This window comes from Megascapheus bottae, chromosome 2, assembly GCF_031878675.1.
Source record: "Megascapheus bottae isolate mThoBot1 chromosome 2, mThoBot2.hap1, whole genome shotgun sequence".
Taxonomy (NCBI): Eukaryota; Metazoa; Chordata; class Mammalia; order Rodentia; family Geomyidae; genus Megascapheus; species Megascapheus bottae.
The window spans coordinates 95,418,099-95,426,140 of NC_143510.1; the positions used below are offsets into that span (position 1 = coordinate 95,418,099).

At 47.9% G+C, this 8,042-nt stretch overlaps 1 pseudogene; it reads left to right on the plus strand.

The window, feature by feature from the left end:
- Nucleotides 1-3,076: 3,076 nt before the first annotated feature.
- LOC150067703 (ADP/ATP translocase 2 pseudogene) lies at nt 3,077-7,426 on the plus strand (annotated as a pseudogene).
- The last annotated feature ends 616 nt before the right edge of the window (nt 7,427-8,042 follow it).

The following is an 8,042-nucleotide window of genomic DNA, read 5'->3' on the forward strand; positions in this document are numbered from 1 at the left end:
GTTTTGTAAAAGAGGGTCTATCATTGCAGAAGTCAGCAATTAGGCATGAAGTTGGAGGGAAAGGAATAAAAGCAGGCTAACCTGTTTTGTTCTTTTTGGTAGAGAATATAAAACTATTGTCTATGTCTTCTAGGGAAATGTTGAGCTGGAATGTCTGCCAAATGTTAGTGGCTTCTGACAAGCTCATAGTCAACTGAATGAATTTCACGCCAAAAAAAAAAAAAAAAGGAAAATCTTAAGAACAGCTTTGGCCACATTTAAAAACCATCTCCAGTTGGGAGTGCTGATTTAAGCTTCACAGTTGCAACTGGAATCTATTTTTATTTTGACATATATAGATATATAATCTTGAAGTGTTTGTATAGAAGAGTGGCCATTTAACAAAGCAGTCTGTGAACACAATGAACTTTGATTCTGGTCACCCCTTCCAGCATTCTTATCCACCCCTCTTCTATGTACCCCTTTCCTCACTCTTCTTAATTTTGTGGGCTATAATTCAGTTCTTGACTGCATTCCCCTTTCTTCTCCTCGATCTTCCCCTTACTTGATCCCACCCCACGCCTGTCAAGTACTCATCTCCCGCGTTCATCTGGTTGAACTCTGATTTAGCTCTCTTAAGGAATTAATTGCTTTCTAGCTCTCTGAATCCCCCGTATTCCACTCCATACCACTGTGTCCAGGTGCATGCCACCCAGAGCACTCCCTGTCTCATCTGATCTCAGAAACCACGCAGGGTCAGCTCTGGTTAGGACCTGGGTAGAAAACTAGAATCCTTTTGAGAAAGACAGGAAAATTCCTTCACACACTTTGTGTAGGCAGGATTAAAGGAAAGAAACATACCAGTAAAAAAGGCATGTTTAAAACAATAATAAGGGCCAGGAGTTTGGCCTAGTGGTAGAGTGCTTGCCTAGTATGCACGAAGACCCGGGTTTGATTCCTTGGTACCACATATATAGAAAAAAGTCAGAAATGGTGCTGAGGCTCAAGTGGTAGAGCTCTAGCCTTGAGAAAGTCTAAGGACAGTGCTCAGGCCTGAGCTCAAGCCTAGGACTGGCAAAAATAAAACAAAACAAAACAAACAAACAAAAAACCCCCACAACAATAAAAAACTTACTTGTTGGGCCTAGAGTTTAGCCTAGAGGTGGTAGAGTGCACAAAGACCCAGGTTCGATTCCTTGGTACCACATAATAGGAAAAAAAAAGCCGGAATTGGTGCAAGTGGTAGAGCTCTATCCTTGAGAAAGCCCAAGGACAGTGCTCAGACCCTGAGTTCAAGGCCCAGGACTGGCAAAACAAAATAAAGCAAGCTTACTTGTAGGAAATACTCCAAAGGAGAAAGATACCCAGATAATCCATGCATATGTGTGTATATATATAATATATGCTTAAATGCAATGCCAGGTGTGTCAAAAACCCATGTTGCACAGGGAGAAATCAAGGCAAAGACTACTGAAAGCTAGTTTAGCTTTTATTCAGAGCTGGACGCTAAAATGGCCCTAAACATTCCACTCAGTTGATCTGCAGAATAAACGTTGATCTGAACACAGGCATATGCACACATTCTAGACCAAATCCAGAAAAAATGGCAGTCTTAGAAGCGGAAATTTATTTTTAAGAACACTTTAAAATAATTGGGGAAATTCATGAACGCTAAAAGAAGTGTATTTGACAACATTAATGAAACAGACAGAACTCTGAGAAAGATGTGAGTAAAGGTACAGAGAAATTCCAAATGAAACACAAAATGCAAAGCATTCCACACATGCACTGCAGTTTAAATGTGGAAGACAGCGTTGCCTCAGAGCCAATTGTTGTGCCCATAAATTTAATATTTATGATGAAATGGAAATTTTATAGAAAACTATAAAATACCAAAATTTATTAGAGGAGAAACAGAATTCTAGGGTGGACTTGTAGCCATTTTATAAATCATAGCATTACTTTAAAAGTCTTTCTCTTGTTTCACTGAAGCTCTGCCAGGGTATCACAACTTAGGTCTTTGAGAGTGAGTTTTCTAAAATGTTAAAGAACAAACAATTCCAGTATAATACTTAGGAATCTAAGTCCAATAGTTTTGCCATGATCTTTATATGGCTGAAATATCTTGGACACCAAAACTGGACAAGGGTAGTATGAAAAAGAAAATAAAACGGTTTAGTGATTCATATGAAAAATAGACGAAAGTCCTAAGTGGAAAACTGAAACGACTAAATAATGTATCTGTGCAGAAAGCACATGGGCCCCACTCATTTCTTGATTCTACCGACTTCATAATGCGAGGGAAAAATCCAGTCATGTTACCAAGAAAAACTTTTGTAAAAGAAACATACAAATGATCCCAGTTCACAATGAAATAAACATGAGGTAAATGCAGAAACTCTCCAGTGGTGTCTAGACAATCTCTCTCCAGCCAACACGGATACCTCACTGCTTTAACAGATGAGGAGCAGGAGGGGAGAGCTTTTCTTCTGCAAGAGAAGTTTTACTCAATGATTGGAAGCCAGACAAGAGTTTCTGTGGAATCTTCTCCCCTGAAAGCCTGCAGCTGGAAAAGGATGAACCAAGTTGCTGTTATTTAGAGATGGTATGAATGTGGACACAGAGGGGGAGCCTGAGACTCTGTGAGATCCTGGAAGGCCATGGAGACCCCGTCCCCACGGACAGGTCAGCGCTCTTCAGTCGGAAGTTTCAAAAGCTTCATAAAAGCAAGGGCAGTGGCTCCAGCCCATCAGATTTAACAAGTTGTTCCTGAACAAGTTAAAACTACTTATTTGTCAGGGCCGGGAGTTTGGCCTAGTGGTAGAGTGCTTGCCTAGCATGCACAAAGACCCGGGTTCGATTCCTTGGTACCACATACTTAGAAAAAGCTGGAAGTGGTGCTGAGGCTCAAGTGGTAGAGCTCTGGCCTTGAGAAATCCAAAGGCCAGTGCTCAGACCCTGAGCTCAAGCCCAGGACTAACAAAACAAAACAAAACAAAAAAACCCTACCTATTTGTTGAACTTGACATCTGCAATAGGATGTAAAAAAATCTTTTAATTAAAAAAAAAGAAATTGGCCCTCCAGCCCGGGAGTACTTGCCGGCTCTCCGCTTCTCCCCATCCCGCTCGCACTTGCTCGCCTTCTCTTTCAACATGACTGATGCCACCATGTCCTTCGTCAAGGACTTCTTGGCTGGTGGAGTGGCGGCTGCTATCTCCAAGACTGCTGTAGCACCCATCGAGCGCGTTAAGCTCCTGCTACAGGTACAACATGCCAGCAAGCAAATCACCGCCGATAAGCAGTACAAGGGCATTGTAGACTGTGTGGTTCGGATCCCGAAGGAGCAGGGAGTTCTGTCTTTCTGGCGTGGTAACCTGGCCAATGTCATCAGATACTTCCCCACCCAAGCTCTCAACTTCGCCTTCAAAGATAAATTACAAGCAGATCTTCCTGGGTGGTGTTGACAAGAAAACCCAGTTTTGGCTCCACTTGGCGGGGAATCTGGCCTCTGGAGGGGCAGCCGGGGCCACCTCCCTGTGTTTCGTGTACCCTCTTGATTTTGCCCGTAGCCGTCTAGCAGCTGATGTAGGCAAAGCTGGAGCTGAAAGAGAATTTAAAGGCCTTGGTGACTGCCTGGTAAAGATCTACAAATCCGATGGTCTTACAGGCCTGTACCAAGGTTTCAATATGTCTGTGCAGGGTATTATTGTCTACCGGGCTGCCTACTTTGGTATCTGTGACACCGCAAAGGGAATGCTTCCAGATCCTAAAATCAGCTGGATGATCGCACAGTCTGTCACGGCTATTGCTGGTTTGATTTCCTATCCTATTGATTCTGTGCGCCGACCCATGATGATGCAATCAGGTCGCAAAGGACCTGATATCATGGACACAGGCACACTGGACTGCTGGCGGAAGAGCGCACGTGATGAAGGAAGCAAGGCCTTTTTCAAGGGTGCATGGTCCAATGTTCTCAGGGGAATGGGGGAGCCTTTGTGCTTGTCTTGTATGATGAAATCAAGAAGTACACCCAAGTTGTTCACCCAGGAGTCTCTGACGAGCTATGTTGTATAGTCTTGAGCATTTGGGGACAGATTCTGGGCTGTTTATCGTTGGCAACAATTTGCTGGTTGAAAGTGGGAAGCAATATTCACCTCACCAGTTTTGTGCTAACGCTATTTCTATGATGATAATAAAGGGACTCAACTTACGTTTTTTATTTCAGTCACTCCTGAATAAATAAAGACATCTTTAAAAGAAAAAAAATAAAAAAAATAAATTAAAATTTGATTAACAAGTTCTAAAGGAACCCCTAGATATACGTTATAGATGTCCCCAGATTCCCGCAAAGGTCTGAGAGAGGTGACTGCTCCAGAAAGACAGAGAGAGGGGGGGGGGAGGGGAGAAAGAAAGAGAGAGAGAGAGAGAGAGAGAGAGAGAGAGAGAGAGAGAGAGAGAGAGAGAGAGAGAGAGAGAGAGAGCGCATGCGCACACACACCAGTCCACGGGCGCCATCCACACCAGGCGAAGCCACTCTGCCCCCTCCACACTGCAGCCCCGGACCTTGGCCTCTGCATTCACCTGACTTTCATCCATATGAGCAGCAAGCAGGACCCAGGGTAGACTCTCCCTCCAGCCCGTGCAGCTGATCGGGAAACACGTTCTTCTTGGTGCCTACGACCTGCAGACCTTCAGTCAGTGCGGGGACGGGTGTTGAAAACGCCGAGTGTGGCGTTTGGACACAGGCTTTCACCCACGGGTCTGAGATCAGCCATTTCCTGTTCAAAGCCCCCACTAGCTTCCTGTGGAGTGGAACAAAGTTGTCCTTCTTTTGTCACCAACGTGGCTGAACACTAATTGGCTTCTATCGGGTGACCTTGCTGGGTAAGCACGCGGACACGTTGATTTTAATATCCTGACCCCAAAGAGCACCACTTTTAAAAAATGAAACCAGGGAAGGAAGACACGTGTTCTTCAACACTCCCTGCACAGGGAGAAGACCTGCCTCCCTGAAGCTCAGTCAAGCATGCTGACGGCCTCCCGTTGGAGGCCTGGCCGCTGGCCTTGTCTCCTTCCACTCGGTCCCAGGCCCATCACCCCTCCTTGCCTCTGGGCAGGCTGAGGAGAGAAAGATCTCCAGGTCTCTCTGCGCCCCGCACAGCTCAGCACAGCACCGCTCCACTGTCAGCTTAGCAGGGAGAGACAGGGGAGCGGCGGCACCGCATGGGCTCAGCTCCTGGGATTCAGGGGATTAAGTCAGTCGCACTAAATTAAAAGCCTCGGCCCTCTCTTGAACTCGGGGTGAAGAGGTAGCTCTTTCTTCTTATTCCAACTGCTTCTTGAGAGGACACCCAGCCTGCCGGGATCTGCTAACTCCGTGCTCTGAATTATTTGAGGATGGAGCTGGGCTGGGAGGCAGAAAAGAACTCCGCTGCAGAAGCTCTCCAGCAGGGTCAAGGTGGCGTCCAGTGGGCTGGTGGTCACTCCGGTGGGGGTTCCGGGCCAGATGACCCTGCTCAGCAGTGAAAGAACGAACACCTAGTCCTGTCAGTGCCTGGACATCGCTGTCCACTTGGCCTCTGGGCAGCACGATCCTTGAGAGGGGCTTCAAATGCCCTGGTGAGTGGCCCTGTGCACACGCATGGAGCGGGAGGTCTCCCCCAGCCCCGCAGGGCTGCTCTGGGCCCTGGGGAGGAACAAATCCCGCTCTGGCTTACTGGGCCAGAGGAGTGGCCGGGGTCGGGCACAGCAGCAGGAAGCAGGGCCAGCATCGTGAGAAGGGGCAGTTGGCCCAGACTCCCCAGGAGTCAGGGATCAAGCAGTGTCAGGGGAAAGCCGGTGTGGGGTTCATGCACTGTAATAGACCCCGGCCTTCTCCCTTTGTAATCTCTCCACTCTACCAGCTGCTTGCTCAACACCCTCGAATGGCCTCTTCTAACCAGGTCACATCAAACCGAAGCCATTAAATAGAATGCAGATGGTGAGGGGACAATTCTCCTGAGAGACATTGATTCCTCACTGTGGATGCATCTACTGGTAAACAGAACACGCGAGGCCATGTGGCAGATCCGGAAGGGAAAGTAGATGCATCCACTGCTACAGTTGCTCTCTCCAACACACCACTGTCAGGTGAGAACTCAGCTCCGGCAGGCAAAGCTTCACCAGACATACAGCTGACCTCAAGAGCACCAATCTTCAGCTAAATTAATCAAAACCTTCCTTGGACAGCCGCTGACTCGACGGTCTCAAGGCCGCATGGGTATGTCATGGAGATAACCACCATGTGGCCTTTAAAATGCACCTTAAAAATTCAAAGGATAGAAATGACAGAGACATGCTCTTAGATAACAACAGAATTAAACCAGAGACCACTAACAGAAAGTTAGCTGTAAAATTCTGAACTGCTCGGAGACGAAGCAACACTTAGAGAAAAATACAAGTCAAAGAAGACATCTCATGAGAAGTAATGAATGCACCTCACACGAAAGCAAAATGAAAGCATAACTCATCAAAATTGGTCTGACCCAGCAAAAGCAGTGTGGAGCAGGAAATTGACAGCAGAGAATGCATACGTTAGTAAAGAAAGGAAAAATGTAAAATCAGTCACCTATCCCTTCACGTTTGGAAATCAGACAGAAGAAGAGAACATTCAATACAACGTAAAAGTAGAGAAGAATGAATAGAAAGTAGAGGAGAAATCAATAAAACTGAAAATAAAAAGCAGTGGAGAAAAAAATCAGCAAAATAAAGAGCTTATCTCTGAAAAGATCAATAAAATTAATACGTCTCTAATTGGGCTCGTTAAGAAAAACAGAGAACACAAGCCACCGATACGGGAACGAAACGGGGTGGAAGATCATCCTCGGAGAAGAGGGTAACGGAGGGAAACGAGGAGCAGCTTCTAGCCCGACATTCCTGCGGCAACTCACACAAGACCTGGTCCTACGCCATCTTAAGGAGATGAACACGAGTCATCAGTGAACATGGAAACAGGCCCTGGGGCCACCTCGCTCACCACAGCTTGCCAAGGCTAAGCTCCTCCGCTCAACAGGCCCAGTGCAGCCCCCGCCCAGCGTTTAAGAGATGCAGTGCTGAGTGGATCTGGGGCTGGGATGCAGCCAGGCCACCTCTGCTTGGAGTGTCCACCCTCTAGCCTGGGCCTCTGGCTCCAGTCATGTCCTCATCCCCTTTCTGGGCTCTTCTCTCCCAGCCTCTCCCCTGCCTCCCCAGCTAGTCTGAGTGAGTGGGTGCAGGTGCTCAGAACTGGAGGTGTCCAGGAGGCCGTCCTGGGGGAGGTGCTCACGTCCCCTGCTCTGTGTCCTGGCTGCAGAGCACCTCCTGCAGGAGGACGTGTGGCTGTCTTTCCATGGCGAGCCCTTCACTGAAGAAGATGCCTCCTTCTGCCAATCTGGGGACCCTGTCTACTACGCGGCCACTCTTGGCTGACCACGCCCACTTCCTGGGACCCGTGAAGCTGGAGGAAGGAGTTCTTTGTTTTGCTCACCCCGGCAGGCTCTGGGCCTGGGCTTGAACTCCTAGTCCTGGAGTCTCCCATCAGCCTTCCAGGCCTGAGGCTTCTTAGATGGGCCTCAGCAGAAATCCAGCTGGTGTTGGCAAGGCCGCTCTCTCCTCCCTGTGGCCTCCAGTTGGGGTTCTTTCTGCCCCTACAGCAGGAAATCCCCAAGGTCTCTGGCCCAGGCTGCAGACGAAGGGGTGGTGTGCTCTGTCCCAGCCTTCTCTTAGGTAGACAAAGGGAGATGTGAGCCTTTCACAGGAAATCTCGAGCACTTTCTTTTTCCCTGATAGCTAAAGCCATGGAACTGAACATTCTGAAGAAGAAGAAAGAGAATAAATTAGGATGTGCCGATGCTGAATTACCTGCTTCTAAATGACAGGGGTGAGGCGGGAGATGCTGAGAGCTTCATCCCTGCTTTATCTCTCTCAGCACCTCTGGTCAGGGTGACAGACTCCCACCCTGAGTTCCGGGGGGCAGGGAGGATGGGAGGAGAGCAGAACTGGGGCACTTGTCAGGCCATGCTTTGGGAGCTGTCTGCCTGGCTCT